The sequence below is a fragment of the Hemicordylus capensis genome, chromosome 3 (assembly GCF_027244095.1).
Source record: "Hemicordylus capensis ecotype Gifberg chromosome 3, rHemCap1.1.pri, whole genome shotgun sequence".
NCBI classification, from domain to species: domain Eukaryota; kingdom Metazoa; phylum Chordata; class Lepidosauria; order Squamata; family Cordylidae; genus Hemicordylus; species Hemicordylus capensis.
Window position 1 is genome coordinate 355,440,146 of NC_069659.1, and position 15,612 is coordinate 355,455,757.

General features: G+C 55.5%; 1 protein-coding gene across 2 annotated transcripts in view; it reads right to left on the reverse strand.

The window, feature by feature from the left end:
• The window catches only part of BCL6 (BCL6 transcription repressor), a 34,918-nt gene extending 22,428 nt beyond the window's left edge, over window positions 1-12,490 (reverse strand). Inside the window, exon 1 of one of the 2 annotated variants that reach the window (XM_053306853.1) lies at window positions 12,071-12,490. The gene's annotated coding sequence lies outside the window, so the exon portion shown is untranslated. The remainder of the gene's footprint in view (window positions 1-12,070) is intronic. The other variant, XM_053306852.1, reaches the window with a different exon arrangement.
• Window positions 12,491-15,612: the final 3,122 nt, after the last annotated feature.

Sequence of the window (15,612 nt, forward strand, 5' to 3'; positions counted from 1 at the left end):
TGCCTTTCTGTTCTACCCAACAACCCCAACTAGCCCATATATTCTTACACCAACAGAAGCTGATCCAGGGAAGATATCCTAGGAATCTCCTAATACGCTGGGTCAGGAGGCCAAAAAATGTCCATTTAATTTCTCATCAGGAGTGAGGACAGGAAGGTCCTGTGGAGAAGTCTTGGGCTTGGGATATCTGAATACTTTTAAAGTTGGGGCTGGGTTTATACTCCCCGGCAAATGGCCCCCAGCCGTACGGAGCTGGATCAGATAAAGATCCAGTATCCTGTTTCCAACAGGGGACAGCCAGATGCTGCCAGCAGGCTGACAAGGTTTCTCTCCTGCCATTCATCCCTCAGTAACTGGCATTCAGAGGGATCATGTATTTGAACATGGACATTTCCTTTTATCATCCTGGTTAACATCCTTTGATCAACAAAGCCTCCCGCCTTGGTCCTATGCTCTGTAAAATGGGAATAATGGCGCCCTTCCTCTATTTCACAGGGCCACAAATCAGTTTCAACCCCAACACCACTCTTCAGGCCACCAGCTGCTTTTCAGGGTCAATCTCATTTATTCTCACCCTCTAAAGCCGGCGTTCCCAACCTCAGGTCCCCAGACGGCAACTCCCATCATCCCACAATGACCAGAGGGGATGATGGGAGTTGTAGTCCAACACCACCTGGAGACCCAAGGCGGGTAACCCCTGCTCTAAAGATTAGGTCCAGAGGCAGTTGCTCACGCCAGGGCTGCAGAGCTTTACATCGTGACCTCCATTCATCTCCACTGAACACGCTTGCCACAGTACCACCATGTTGCCAAAACGCACCCCCATAAAAATCTCTCTGATCATCCGATGCACTCCCAAAGCCGATAGAAGTTCAGTGAAGACAATCGGGCTGTCCTCACAATCAGAATTGGGGGTAGCAGCAGCCTGTTAGCTCTGCACGCTCCTGATATTTGATTGCGGGTCAGATAAAAGCACAGTCAGTGGCAGGGAGCCTGCTCGTCCCAGCTGCGTAGGGCAGCCACAACTGGCCCAGATCCTGTCCCCAGCTTCAGAAACCCTCCTACCTAGCTGGGGCATGACAGCCAAGCAAGCTCCCCACCACCGATCACACTTGACTCTAACACACTATCCGTATCGGGAGTGAGCACAGCCCCAGAGCAATTCTCCCTGATAAATAATCCGACCCTATAAATAGTTCTGAGGACGGCCCTTCTGGGTCGTCTTTGGACAATCACTCTTGGGACCTGCAGCCTCCAACCACGGCAGGGTGGGCAGTTCTGCACAGCTAGCTTGTGAACTCGGAGTCACAAGGCCATTTCTACGAAATACGTTCTTCTTCCACTGCCTGAAGCTCGCATCCCCCTGCGCCCAATGCTGACTTCTTATGCTTCAGGCCGGGGTGTAGCTATAATTGAGCGGATGGGTTCTAAGAACCCGGGGCCCCCAGCCTCACCCCTCCTCATTTTCTTGATGATCTCCTTCACCGAGAGGGGCAAACACGGCCCGCTTTCCCCTCTGCCCCTGGCTCCAGGCCAAGCATGGTCCCTACCGCTGGTTTTCAAACTCTGCTCTGAAGATTCCTGGCCGGCTTCCAGACCCGGCTGTTCCTCTTATGGATTCCTCTGTTAGAAGGCCAACGATGGAGAAGTGGCTTCCCTGAAAGGGCCTTGCTTGCCGCCACTGACCTTCTCCTGCAAGCGCTCCAGCCACAGAAGTGCTGGTGCACTCTAGGTCATGCTCTCGAGCCACGCACAGTTTTGGTGGAGCCCCAAAGGCCTGGTCAGCACCTCCTGGGAACAGAGCGTGAGCCACAGATAGGTGACAGATTCCTCTGCCTGCCACAGGACCCCAGCGCTCAGCCAAGAGCTGGGGAGAGAGTTCTCTGAAAGCCGCGAGCATGGAAGGCACTCCTCTGCACCACAGATCTTCTAAAGAACGGCAGAGTATCTGTGATCGGCACCAAGCTTCCCCCCTCGCAGAAAGACTTTGTCTGCAATTTTGTTTTCTCTGCTGTCAGCGAGGTCAAATCGTGGGTTCTGATCCTATTTACAAAGTCAGGAAAGACGGCGAGGAGGAAGGTGGGCGAAGGCTCTCAAAGGAAGGAACTACTTTGTCAGCACAGGTCAGAGACTTGGATCCTGCCAGCTTTGTCTCTCTCCCTCCCCTCCCCACTGGACACCAACCACTCTGCACACATTAGCTTGTGGCTAATAGGTTACCACAAAGTCCACCGTGCACATTCTGTTCCACGTTCCAGCGTGATCCGATTTCCTGGCAAATGCTTCCAGAAATACAACAGAAGACAGGGGCGAGTTTGTTACAGTCAGTCTCTGCGACTGACAAGGAAAACACCTCAAAGGAGCCAGTTGGGTGGAGAGGAATGTCTTGCAGAGAATCCAGAAAGAAGATTGCCACCTTGTGGGATTTCCCTTCCCCCTGCGTTCTAACATGTCACACCCCACCTTCGGAGGTAAAACACATTTTATTAATCAAGCATATATAACCTGCATTACTGCCTGGCAGATCTGCAAGCCAGCTTACAACAGGAAGACGTTTTCTCCCTCTCTCATTCACACATAGATAAGAGCAAGGGGGGGAGGGAGAGAAATCCCAGCCGTTATCACCTTCACACCTGGCATGCAGAAGGTCTCAAGGTCAATCTCTGGCATCTCCAGGTAGCAGCAGAAAGATTTCTCTCTGCCAAGACCCTCAAAAGCTGCTGCCAGGGCCTTGCAGACAGTTTGAGGCCAAACGGACAGTGGCCACCGATTATGGCACCTTCACAGAAATACACTTCTACTACTGTTACTACTACTGACACACACATCTTTAATGCTTCTATGTGGAGGTGTTTTTGGTTTTTTTGCATGGTACCCAAGAAGCATTCCTGCAGCTGCTGAACTGGTATGCATGTACCTTAAACCTGGTGAAACTGCTCTCTGTAATGGAGGGGTTCGCAGATTTAGGTCCTCAGGTGTTGGACTACAACTCCCATCATCCCCAGCCATAACCATCCAAGGCCACTAGGAGTTGTAGTGGGGACTCTTTCCCTTCACTTGTTCAAAGGAAGCCAAAAGAGCCATAACTCTCTCTGTGTGGGGTGGGGGTATCAGCACTTCCCCATAATGAATGGATGTTCCTTGTTGGGGGCTTGGAGGCCTTGAGACAAAGAGCGGCACACAAAGGGAACCAACAATGACAGCACAAGCAATGCTGCAAGCACCCTCCAATCAAGTGAGCATCTTCCAGAATCGGATACCAAGTTCTGTTGGCTCATCGTATCTGCAAGGCGGCCACCGATGCCAACGCAGTGTGGCAAAAAGAGAGCTGTGGCATGCATTCTCCAGAGGCCTGTGGCCCACGAGCATTACACCACAACGGCAAACCCATAGGCACTATCAAGTTGGGAACCCAAGACTAAAACTTTAAAAGGAAGGGGCAGAGGTGCCAGCGAATGCAGGAGGCTGCCTTCTTCCGGGTCAGATCATTGGTTCATTACTCTGGGGTGGTCTACGCCAGGGGATCTCCAGCTTGGGTCACCAGAGGTTGTTGGACCTCCACTCCCCCAGCCACAAGGGCCGAAGGACATTGAGAAGGAACAGTGGCACTACCCCTGGAACTGGGCAGCATCTCTTCTGCTCATGTCGTAATGGTTTGTTACCCTTGGCCTGCACCGGTTGCTAACAGGACTCTCAGAGTTTTAAACGGGAGTCCTTCAGCCCTGCCTGGAGATGCTGCCAGGTATTGAACTGGGAAGCTTCTGCCCGCAAAGCAGGGCTCTGCCGGTGAACTGCAGTCATCCGTATGAAAAACCCAGTCGGTGGAACAGAGTGTTTTGCCTCTTTCTGGCTCTGGAAAAAACAGCCTAGAGACCTCTGGCAGACAGGTGTGTGTCTCGTGTTCACCAGGTTTTCTATTCCTGTTGTGGAACAGGAGAGGGTCAGCCCACCTCTGCACCTGATGACCCCTGGCCATCTCACACTCCTGCTAGAGTCCCATTGGCAACCTACAGCTATACTCCAGTACCCGGCAGCTGGGATCGGAGCATCTGCTGCAGCCCTGGCAGTCAGCAGACAGGGAGGGCTGGAACACAAACTTCTCCAAAATGAAAATCCAAAGCACTGGGCTTTAACCATCACGGCTGGAGGTGATGGGAGTTGTAGTCCAACCACAGCTGGGGACCCAAGGCTGAGAGCCCCTGCTCCAAGATATGCCTCAGCCAGGACAGTCGGCGCAAACTTCCACCCATGCAAGCCATTACTGGGGAGGAAGGCCCACCACGAACAGCTAAAAGCAAGGGACACAGCTTTGTTTACTCTGGCCTGCAGCAGTCAAGCTCCACAGCAGAATGGGGCCACCAACTGCTTGAACGCGGGAATGCCATCGGCCAGGTGGCAGGGCTGGCGAGAAAGAGAGCGGGCTACTTCAAAGTGACAAGGAATGCAGCATGCACCAGGCAGGCAAATGCACCCAAGGCGCCGGGGACAGACTGCAGCTCTCTCCGGAGCATCCACGCTGCGGAAAATCTTAGTGCACAAGCACATCAGCATGCAGACCGGCCGGCAGTTCCAAACTCAACCTTCCAAGGCAGAGGGGGCCTACCTGCGGCATGCGGGCCACCACAGTCCTAAAGGATCATTTGAGGATCTCCAGCAATCCTTATTTCAGCCGCTGGCATCATGAGCTCTCAACTAGGCACGGAACCCCAAACAAATGTTGTGTGTGTGTGCACACAAATTCTAAGGCACTTAATTCTCAGCCTAACCTACCTCACAGGGTTGTTGTGTGGATAAAAATAACCATGTACACTGCTCCGGACTCCATGGAGGAAGAGCGGGATATAAATGTGAAAATAAATCAAATCAAATAAGGCATGGATATTTGGATGAACGGGGTCAACTTGGGATCTGGGTTCGAATGCCAACTCAGTCACAGAGTTCCCAGTTGGCCTTGGGGCAAGAATCCATTATCCCACCTTAGTCCCCGTCTGAAAAATGGGAATGCTGGGAGCAGGAGTGGTAAGGAGGAATGAAATGGGGCCCAGCAATTCCTTAGAGATCAGTTAGGCCACCATCAAAACAGGCCTGGCCCACACTCCAAGGAAGAGGAGGGAGGGAGAACACGGGCGGCAGGGCCACCACATTTTAGGGGATCCTGCCAGACAGACCCAGTGGATGTTCCCAGTTCCATCCCGCTCTCATTTCACGGGTTAGTTCCACCCCACAGCCGGCCTTCCAGCATCACTGATCAAACTTTTAAAATTAATTTTTGAACGGATCCATGCAACTTGCCATACACACATACACACACACACACACCCCGCTTACAGGTGACTTAGGCACCCTAGCCCAAAGCACATTAGAATATAACGAGCATGCTCGAAAACACACCAGACTCCGTACCAATGACATTACAATTCCATTTTGCTCTGTGGTTTAAATCAATGCAGGTATGTGCTCTTGTGCACTGATAAATAAGTGGCAAACAAACAAATAAAGGCAGGAGTTTGGGGCGGGGGGGGAGCACAAATGGAAAAATACACATGCAGAAGAGTCTCTGCCAAATCAGGGAGCCAATGTCAAAAGAATGCCCCACTGCGCATGTCCTGCTTGGCAAACCGGTGGGGTGGGGGTGGGGAGAGATTTGGAACACCGAGGAGGAGAAGTGCAGGATCAGGCTTCCCTGGGAGTCTTCTGGGGCTCTGCAGGAGGGCAGCAGTTGTGAGAGTTTCGAGGTGGGTGGGGACACCTTTAACCAGGGCTGTGTGTGCCCCTGGTCTCTGGGCCTGCCGTTCAGGCAAAGACGAAGCAACTTGAAGGTGAATCCGAAATCTAAAAGGACGCACTCTCATGGGGTGGGGAGCTTCGCCTAGAATCCAAGGACCCCTTACTGTGCCGATTACAACACACACGATACTGGAGAGATTCAAGTTCACAAACCCACATATTGAACGAGACAGTCGGCGGAAGGGGTGCGGATTGCAATAAGCTGCATCTGAGGAGTGAACTTAGAACGCTGGAGTCATACTCAGAGAGTGTTTCTTAAAATAAATAAATAAAACAAAACCTGCCACTTGAAAAAGAAATTCAGAAGTAAAAACAGGAATCCGTGGCCGTCACCACTTCCCCAAGGCCATTTCCCCCACACTCGGCAACCACAAGTGATCAAGTAAGGTAAAGAGTGCCGTCAAGTCGATTTCGACTCCTGGCACCCACAGAGCAAGTGATACTGGCCCAGAAAAACAAAGTGAAAGTTGGTGGGAGAGAAATGCAAGCCAGCCTACATGCTGACCACCATGCAAACACCGTAGCTGCATTCTATTCACGTTTCTTCTAACCATGAGCCAACTGCCCTCGGCTCCATGCAGATCTGGCTCAATACTGACGAGAGCCCTCGGTAAGCTTCTACACCCATTTCCCAGGAATTTCCTACCAGTTCAGCAGCAGCAGCTCCTGCTAAAGAGCCGGAGGCATGTCAAATGAGGGGCAGCTGCCTCTGGGTCCTGCCAGCCCCACTGCACCGATTTCTCCCATCCCACCCCTGCAATAATGACAGCTGTGCTGCCTGCAGACTGGGTATTCATCAGGTAGAGCTGTGTGCTCTACCTGATAAGTAGCCAGCCTGCTGACCGCACAGGTTTCCTTCACGGAGTGGAAATGGGAGAAATTGGTGCAGTCGGGCTGCTGGGAACCAGAGGCAGCTGTGCCTTGTTTGGTGCCCCCCCCCAGAGCTCATTAGGATGAGCCACTGCTGCAGTTCATTATGCATAACCCAACATAATTAAGCACTTGGAAGTCCCATTTATCTCAACAGGAGAGAAGCAGGCACTCCAAGATTTCTACTGAAATTAATGCAACTTCAGTTAATTTTATGTCTGCTGGATGGAGCCCATTAGATCAGTTGCTCAGATTCTCGGGTCCCAGTGAATAATTTCTGGATTACATCCCAATTTAAACAAACAAACAAACCCAGCAACAAGCATATACAATTAATCTTCCCTCCTGAAGCTTTCAAGACTCGGAGCTTCAAACAAACTCTCTCAGAAACTGTATTATATCAACTGAGAGAGCATGGGGCAGTTCTAGTGCGCAAGAAATAGATGGGGGTTGCACTACTGCACAGCTCCGATTCGTTCAATGGGATTTGTGCAAGAGAACTTCCCCATGGATCATGTGCCAGCATTCTTTCCTTCCCAATTTTCATTTCTGCCATTCTGATTTTTTTTTTTAAAAAAGAAAAACATGTTTACAAGATTTTCCACCACTCAAAACAGCTTTTCCTTGAACCTGCGAGTCTCCGACTGATACTCCTAAACTGCAAAAAATGTATCTGTCAACTGCTTGGAGGATCTTCACTTCTAGAATGGAACGTCCCATAAAATATCTGGCATGTGAGAGGCAATATCCCTCACTTCTGTGTTGGGTGTTCTCAGCCTACGGGTATCAGAAGAAAGTACTCTTTTCTCTGGACAAAGTTTGAACTTCTCTCTCATGAAAAAAACAGAAAAGGGCTACTAACTAGGAGCAATTACCCAGCCACTCTTCTGGAAGACTTTCAGGTATCTTAAGTATTTTTTGATCCATGATGGCAATTACGTTAGCCCCACAGAATAGGGTAGTGGGCTTTCAAAATGAAAAATCCTCAGCAATCAATTTCTCTCTTTTCCCCAACAAATTGCCTGCAATTACTTTGAAGTAATTTCTCAGCTGAAAAATGAAAATGAGGCCCTAAGGCATCCTGGAAGGAATCTTGCACTCCTCTTTTTAAGCCTTCAGTACAAATCGCTTGAATGATAATCAGAGCCTTTTAAAAAAAGAGAGAGATTCACACTGCATTTTATTGGATGAAAAAATTAAAGCATTCTTTCAACATCCTTTGAAAAGCACAAGTCTTATTCTGAATGGAAGAGAGTTTGCTCTTCCTCCAACTAAACCCTGGAGAATTCTGAATTTATTATTTAAGCCTACAGGGCTCCCTTCCATAACCTAATTTGCATGCAGTTTTGCAGAATGCCTTGATTATGCAAGGCACCTGGATACCAAGTCAGTGTCCCAAGCCTCAGTTTTGCTCATCTGTAAAATGGGCCGTCGCATTACCTGGTGAACAGCAGAGTTAAACATGCTTTGCATATTAAAATGTGCTGTGTAGGGGAATAAATATTGCCGTAAGGGCAAACACAACTAACCCCACAAGCTGCTATGTTCTCAAAAGCTAGAATTGTGTTGCTTTCTGAAAAGAACTACAGGACTTAAGGTTTTGGCTTGTCCTCCACAGCACACACCCCTTTCCCAGCATGTGAAGTTTATTTTATAAGATTGCAAAATATATTTTTTAAAAAACAAACATCACGGCGGCGTTGCCAAAGACGGGGAAACCCCAGAGTGAGAGACTCCCCGTTGCTATTCCTATTCCACATTTAACCAGCAGAGGTCACTAATGACCTACAGACAACACTGCTTTCAGCCACTAGAAAGTTTTCACTCAAAAAGTTTGTTTTGCTTTTCCCTCCCCCCCCCCCGCTCCCAGTTCGGAGGAGGGGTGCGGGCAAGAGCGAGCATCCAAACAACTCCCTCTGTCATCCACACGCATTCACTGCCTCTGGAAAACAAGGGTGGTTGTCTCTGAAGCAACCCGTCTGACAAAACCTGCCCCTACCACCCGGGCGCCTCTGTCCCCAAAGAGTTGTTTCCATCCATGGGGGGCGGGGCGGGCGGGCGGGGCGGGGGGGTGGTTTGTCTTGTTGCTTGACTTGAAAGCAGCTCTGAAAGGAATTAACAGGGGAGTGTGTGCCGGGAGGCGGGGAGAGCGCCCTCCTGCAGTTGCCTCGCGGCGGCTTCCCCCGGCCTCGCCCTCCCCCCAGCAAGCAACTCCTCGCGGGGCCCTTTCACTCCTGGGGCGAGGACCCCCACCCAGCCCGCCTCAACCCCCGGGCAGGGCCGTGCCCTTGCGGGCCTCGGCAGAGAAGGGCGGGGGGGGGGGCGGCCGGGCTCCCAAGCACGGCGGACCCCTCCTTGCCTCGCCAGCCCGCCCCTCGATGCCCCCTTGCAGGGAGGGGCGAGGGAGCCAACGGCCCGGGGTGAGGCTGCAGCAGCCCCAGCGCGGGCGGAGTAGACGCGCCGCTCACGAGCCCGCCGGCTGCTTGGAGAGGCGGCGGCGGCGGCGGCAGCGACTCCCCAGCCCGCGGGGCGCTGGCCATCCCTCCAGGGCTAAGCCCCCCTGACGGTGGCTCGAGGGGCCGCCGCCGCCGCCGCCGCCTGGCCCAGGAAGCATGCGGGGAAGGATCCCGCAGCAGCTTCTGACCTGGTGTCCTAAACCCCCGTCTTTTTAAAAAGTCCGTTTCCCCCAGACAGAAACACACGTGTGCGCACACACACGCACCCTTTACGCACGCGCAAGGTAAAAACCAGCCATACATTTAGAGGCACCTTGTTTTGGGAAACCGGACTTTAAAAGGCTCCACCTTATTTATGGGTTCCAAAAACACTATGTCAGCTTGGGTGGGGGGCGCGCAAAATATAGGGGTCCTTTGCAGTAGTGGCTTGTCCTAAAGAGCCGGGAGGGACGCCAAATCAGCAGCCCGCGATTCCCGGCAGCTCCCTTCTGCCGCCCCGCCCGAGAGCCACGCTGCCTGTAGGCCGGCCATTCGTCAGGTAGAGCCCAACCTCGCCACCCCCCACCCCAGCCTTCGGACTGCGTGTCGGCAACCGTTTCTCTGGGCCGCTTGGCGGCTCTGCTTCGCAAGGGCGCAACTCCGGGGACTCGGGGAACATTGCCTTCTCACAACCCAAGCAGCCCCATTCAGCTCTCCCAGGCCTCGGTCCTCCCCCCACCCGCAAGGTGACATTGCAGGCTCCTCGGGAGCAGAGCCCTGTCTGGTTTTGCCAATGAAGGCTCTCTAGGGCGCCAAGTACAACGGGGAACAGCCGAATGAGTTCTCCAAACCTCGCGATTTTGCCGAACCGTCTCCCAACACGCCCCCCTCCAAAACCCCAGAGGCACAGGAGGTACAAGGTGCACCCGTCTGCCCGCGATCCAGTATCTGGCCTCTCCTAACCATTACGAGTCAGTCCCCAGCCCCCCTCCCTCAGGACCCTCGCCAAGGGGAGCAATTAGTTGCGGACCCCCATTTCGCTATTACGACCCCCCCCGCGCGCGCAAAAACAAAAAACAAAAACCATATTTAGAAGATGGCTGGCTGGGGAGATGGGCTGGGCAATAGCCGCGGAACGGGCGCTCGCCAGTTATTGCCCCCTTTAGCTTTGCAAATCCGCCCAGCTCTCCCTCCACTGCCCAAATCCTGACGCGCAGCACTTCACACGACCCGCGTCCTCTCCAACGCAATCCGGGGACCCTGGCCGCCCCCGCCAAGGCTTGCGGCTCCCCGCGCGGCGGCTGAGAGGGCCAGGCGCCTTTCTGCACCGTCATGCGTTTGGCCCGCGTCTGCAAGCGGCGCCGGGCGGGCTGCTGGGGTCCCCCGTTCACACGGGAGCTGAGAGAGCCCAGGTCTTCCGGCGCCGCGAGCCGAAAAGGATGCGCTCTCCCGCATCCACCGCCCCGCAGCGCGGCTGCTTTTGCGTGCATCGGGTCGGTCTCTCCCGCAGCAGCCCGCTGACAGCCCGGCGTCCTCTCCACGCGAGCGAGGACGGAGCCCAGCCCAGCCATTCGGAGCCAGCCTCCAGTCACGCAGCAGCAGGAGGACGCGCGCACCCGGGAGAATCGGGCAGGCGCTCTCCGGCGGCCCCGATTCAGGCAGCCCCGCCTCGACAGGTGCCGAGCAACCTCGGGCCGCGGCGGACATCCGAGGCGCCGTGCGTGCCCAATCTCCCCCCGCGCGCAAAAGCCTCAGGGCAGCGCGGCAAGGCCCCTCGTTTACGGCCACGCTGCGAGAAGAAAGCCCCCAGGGGGGCAAGAGGGACCTCTGGGGAGCGGGCGACTCCGGCTGCGCGCCTCCCTACGAGGAAGCCCTCCTGAACTCCGCCGGGCTCCCCCCCCCCGCATTCCCAAGACTCCACCACGGCTCGAGCAGGACAGGAGGGCTCTTTCCGGGCGGGCCTGGGCAACCCCACGCATGTTGACGGGAGAGGAAGCCCGACGGGACTCAAGCAGGCCTTCTCGCGAGTCAACGTGCATCGCGGCGCCGGGGCTGCTTCTTTCATCGCAGTTCAGAGAGAAGCGTGGGGGGGGGGGGGAGCGCAGGAGTCGTGAATTTCGCCCGTAGAAGGCCGGTCGTGGGGAAGCCTCCAAAAGGAGGCAAAGGGCGGGGAGGACACCCTGCATTGCCACGCGTTTTTGGAAAAGCGGAGGACAGTAAGAGGGGTCGTCCTTGACAAGACCGCCTCCCCGCCGCCAAACTGGAGGGGGGATGTCGTTTCACACTCGCAACGGGACAGGCGAGCAGAGGCGCCCAGAGCGCGCCGGGTGGAGGCAGCTTCCGCGCACCCCAACCAGAGAAGAAGCCCTCCGGACCAGGGGCAGACACGGACCCCTTTTCTCGCCCTCCCCCGCCCCGATCTCCAGCCCCACGCAGGGATCCGCCGCCGCAGAGGCTCCTCTCGCCCGCTCTCGTCCTCTGCCTGCCTCCCTTCCCTTCCCCGAGACAGACACCGAGCGCGCCAGGCTGCCAGCCCCGGCTCCAAAAACCGGCACGGAAAGCACCACCCTGAACCCCCCAAAGCCCCGCTACTCGGATTGGGAAGCGAAACTGGCCGGCGAAGACCATCTCTCTGGGGCAGCCTGGCTGGGGGGGGGGGGGAGGTTGTCCTTCCTCCACCTGCCCTCCCGGGAGGCGAGGTAAACACGGGCGGGCAGCAAACGCCGCGGAGCCAAAAGGAAACACACGCAAGATACATTCTTTGAAAAAGATAAAAGGGAAAGAATGGCGCGGAAGGGGGGGGGGAGAGAGAAAGCACACACACGCCGCTCTAAAATAGCAAAAGCCACACAGTCCCGAAGAAGCCCCGTCACAACCAACATCGTCATAGAAGCAGCAGCAGCAGCAGCGCTATCAGGAGCTTCAGCCTGAGCGGCAGCAAGAGTCGCATTGCAAAGAAGGGAGCGAGAGCGAATCACCTGGTCTCCGCGCTTTCCTAGAAACTCCTTGCATCACCACTTCTAAGAACCCCAGTTCTAAGAATCAACACAGCTCAATTCTCGGAATTTGAGCTGCCGGCTCTACCACTGCTGGGAGCCCGGGGAGGATCCCCGGCATGCTGATTCTCCCAAGAGCGCCGCAGCCCCCGCAAAACCCCGCCTGGCATGGCAGCTTGATTCTCCGGAGGTCCCCAAGAGGGGGCCCGGGGTGGGGACCCCCCAAAGTCCGAGGGAGAGGGGAAAGCCAGAGGCGCGGGGCGAGCGCACCCCCGCCGCCAGTGGTAGGTTCCGCTCTCCTGGAGTCACGTGGGCCCTCGCCTCCTGTGACGTCAGGCTCGGCCTCAATACAATGTTGCAGAGTTCTGGCCCTCTGGAATTCTGAGAACTAATTTGCTAGTCGGTGACATAAGAGAAATCCGGGGATCCGGTGCGAATTCCATTTCGCTTTCCTGGGCACCCCGCGCTCCTGCATAAGCCCCCACGGGCCCTTGCAGCGCAGGCACACACTCCAAATCCCCAGCGGCTCTAGGCAGATTTTGTAGCGCGCGCGCGGGCGGGCGGGGGCGGGTATGATTTTTATTTTGGTTTTGGTTTTTAAGCGAAAGATCAGAAGGAAAACAAGAAGGGGAGGGGGGAGAGGCCTCCTCGTTACGAGGCAGGAAAGGGAAGAAAATCTGGAGCAGGTTCCCGTTTAAAAAGAAAAAAGAAAGGAGGAGGAGGAGGAGGAAGAAGAAGAAGGGGAAGGAGCTGTTATTCTCGGGCTGGGAGAAAGCAAGAAGAATCCGGCTCCTAAAAAGACGCTCTGGTTTTTGTTTGCTTAGGTTCTTTTTCTTTTGCAAATCTCTCGACTTTTTTCTCCCCCTGCGCGGTGCCGGGCTGGAACGCTCCTTTCCTAAGCGACATCTGCGATTTGGTTTTGTTTTTGTTTTTATTCCCTTTCCAAATGCGTCTTCTGGGCGGCTGTGATTTCATAAACGGATTTGCTGTTGATGAAACAAGATCGTGCTTCCCCCCCACCCCCAAGTTATTTCCCTCCTCCGTGGGGTTTTTGTTGTTGTTGTTGTTGTTTGATTTTTAAACGAAGAATATCCTTGATCAAAATAAATACTGAGGACTCTGCTTTCTTTTGAAGGATCCGGACGTGGTGGTGGGTCAATTCTCTGTAGCTTCCCCCCCTCCCCTCCCCTCCCTCCCCCCCGCCGCACTCTGCAAAGCAGCCTGTCTAGCCTGCAGCCGGGTCTCCCCAGAGAAGGCAGCTTAGCTGGCTGGCCCTCTGCTGAAGGGGCGGGCGGGGGGCGCCGCTCAGCCTGGCTGGGGGCCTGGCAACCGGGCACGGAGCGGGGGCCTCCTAAAGCCCGCACCACTGGATAGGGCAGCCCGGGGCTGGCCAGGGCAGGGGACGTGGCGGCCCTGATCCCCCTCCCCTCGCTGCAGCGCGGGAAGGATGCAGCGGACGGGGCTGAGTTGCCGCTGCGGGGGAGGCGCCCAGAATAGGGCAGGCGCCCTCGGCGGGGCGCGGGGGGGATCCCCTGGCTGGCTGGCTGGCGAGCGAGCGAGCGAGCTCCGATCATGAGAGGCGAGCAGGCTGCCTGCGTGCCCCCGAGCGTGGGCAGCGGCTCCGGGCGAGCGGCTGCTGTGGCTACATGGGGCTGGCGAGCCCGTTGGTGCCTGGCCAAAGTCTCCGGCAAGGAGGCCTCCTTCCCAGGCCCGAGCGGCGCTCTTCGAAACAGGCCCGTGGCTCCCGGGGGGCGGAGGAGGGGGGGGGTGAGAAGAGGCAGAGACGCCGCCCGCCTCACAGGAGTCGGACCCAAGCCGCCGCGCTTCGGCTTTGTGGTGGGAGGGGGGCATCCGGCGGAGGAGCGCGCGGGGCAGGCGGCGGGGCCTAGCGAAGCGCATCCCTCGGCCAGCTGATCCCTTCCCGCTCCTTGTTTGTTGATGCAGCGCTGCGCTCCTAAACTCCCTAATCGTCGTGGGATTATGGGAGGGTCTAAAAATAGCTCGGTCGGTGGGGTCTCCCCCTCCCCGCCTGAGGGCTGCGGGAGGGGGGAGGGCTGGAGCCGGAGCGGAGCGGAGCGCCGGTGATCCGCAAAGGGCTACTGGGGCTTGTTCCCAACAGTCGCCAGCCAGCCAGCCAGGCCCCTTGGGAATGTCAGCTCCGTCGTCCGTCTGGCTGCCCAAAGAGCAGAGGGGCGGCTTGAAGCTGGCCTGTGGCTACTAGTTGGCAAGGCTGGGCTGCCACTTCCCAGGGCCTGTAGTCCTGCTGCTGCTCCCAGCCAGGCTGTGTGACTTTAGCTCGTGCTCAGAGGTGCTCGGGAGATCTCTTGGCGAGAAGGACTCGAGCAGTCCATGGAGTGTGTGTATGTGTCTGCGGCGGGGGGGGGGCAGTTCTCCAACTCCAACCCAAATATGAGATGTCACTAAAATTGTGGAAATAAAAAGGCCTGTTTTCTGACATTTGCTCGGAGGAGTTTGTTGTTGAGAGTTGGGCTGCTTGCAGGACAAGGGCCCACGGCCTGGAGCTTTCTGTTTGCAAAATTACCTTTTGTGTTTCGTGGCACATGACTGAGGAGTTGCATTTGTTGCACGGAAAACCTGGTCTTTACAGTATTGCAATTCACGCTGCCGCTCTCTGGATTACAGGAGGTTCTGTGTGTCAGCTCAGGTAGGAAAAACAAGGACAATCAGATACAAACATATGCAGTGGATCATATATCCTGGGATGCTCTTATTTTCTCTGATTCACTTTCTCTCCTCTCAACCCCCCCCCCCCCATTCCTGCAGCCCCCACTCCACATGTTGCAAAGTTCCTTATTTTTGCACCTGTCTTTCCCATCCACCCCCCCCCGCCCTTTGGCATTTCCTCCTCGGAGGCTGTTCTGTGGAGAAGGTATGCACATTCTCCAGTACAATCCCCTTCGGAGCCCAGGGGTGCAATTCCTAAAGCGGCCAGTGGGAGCACGGCCGAGCAAGAGGAAGGCAGCCAGCCCTGTCCCATTCCGAGAGGCTTCTCAAAAACTCTTCTGCAGAGAGAGCCGGGGAGGCCTTCTCCTCTACCTCCGCCTCTCCCTTTCCAAATGCAAAATTTAGCCATGCAGTTGGTTGTGCCTACTTCCTTGTTTAAAGCCTTAAGAGAGAGGCCTGAGGAAAGGAGGAAATAAATGTCCCTTCCAGGAGCCTCTTGTTTTATCCTTTTCCATCGCACACTTTTGAAGTCCTGTTATTCCCAGACGGCCCTGCAAGAGAACAGCCCTGTGAAGCTCTCTCTATGCCCTCTGCACACTCCAGGAGGGTTTTCATCCTCAGTGCTCAGCTGACTGATGCTTGCACAGTGCCTTGGAGTGTAGTGGCAAAGCGTGTGAACAGACGGATGCTAGTGGCCTGAGGCAAGGCACCTCCAGGCCCAGCCCCTCTCCTATAATATGGGGGTAACAACACTGGCCTATCTTACAGAGGTTTTTAAACAGAGGCTGAACGGCTGTCTGTTATGGATGCTGCCTCAGGCCAGCACTCAGCGTGGCGGG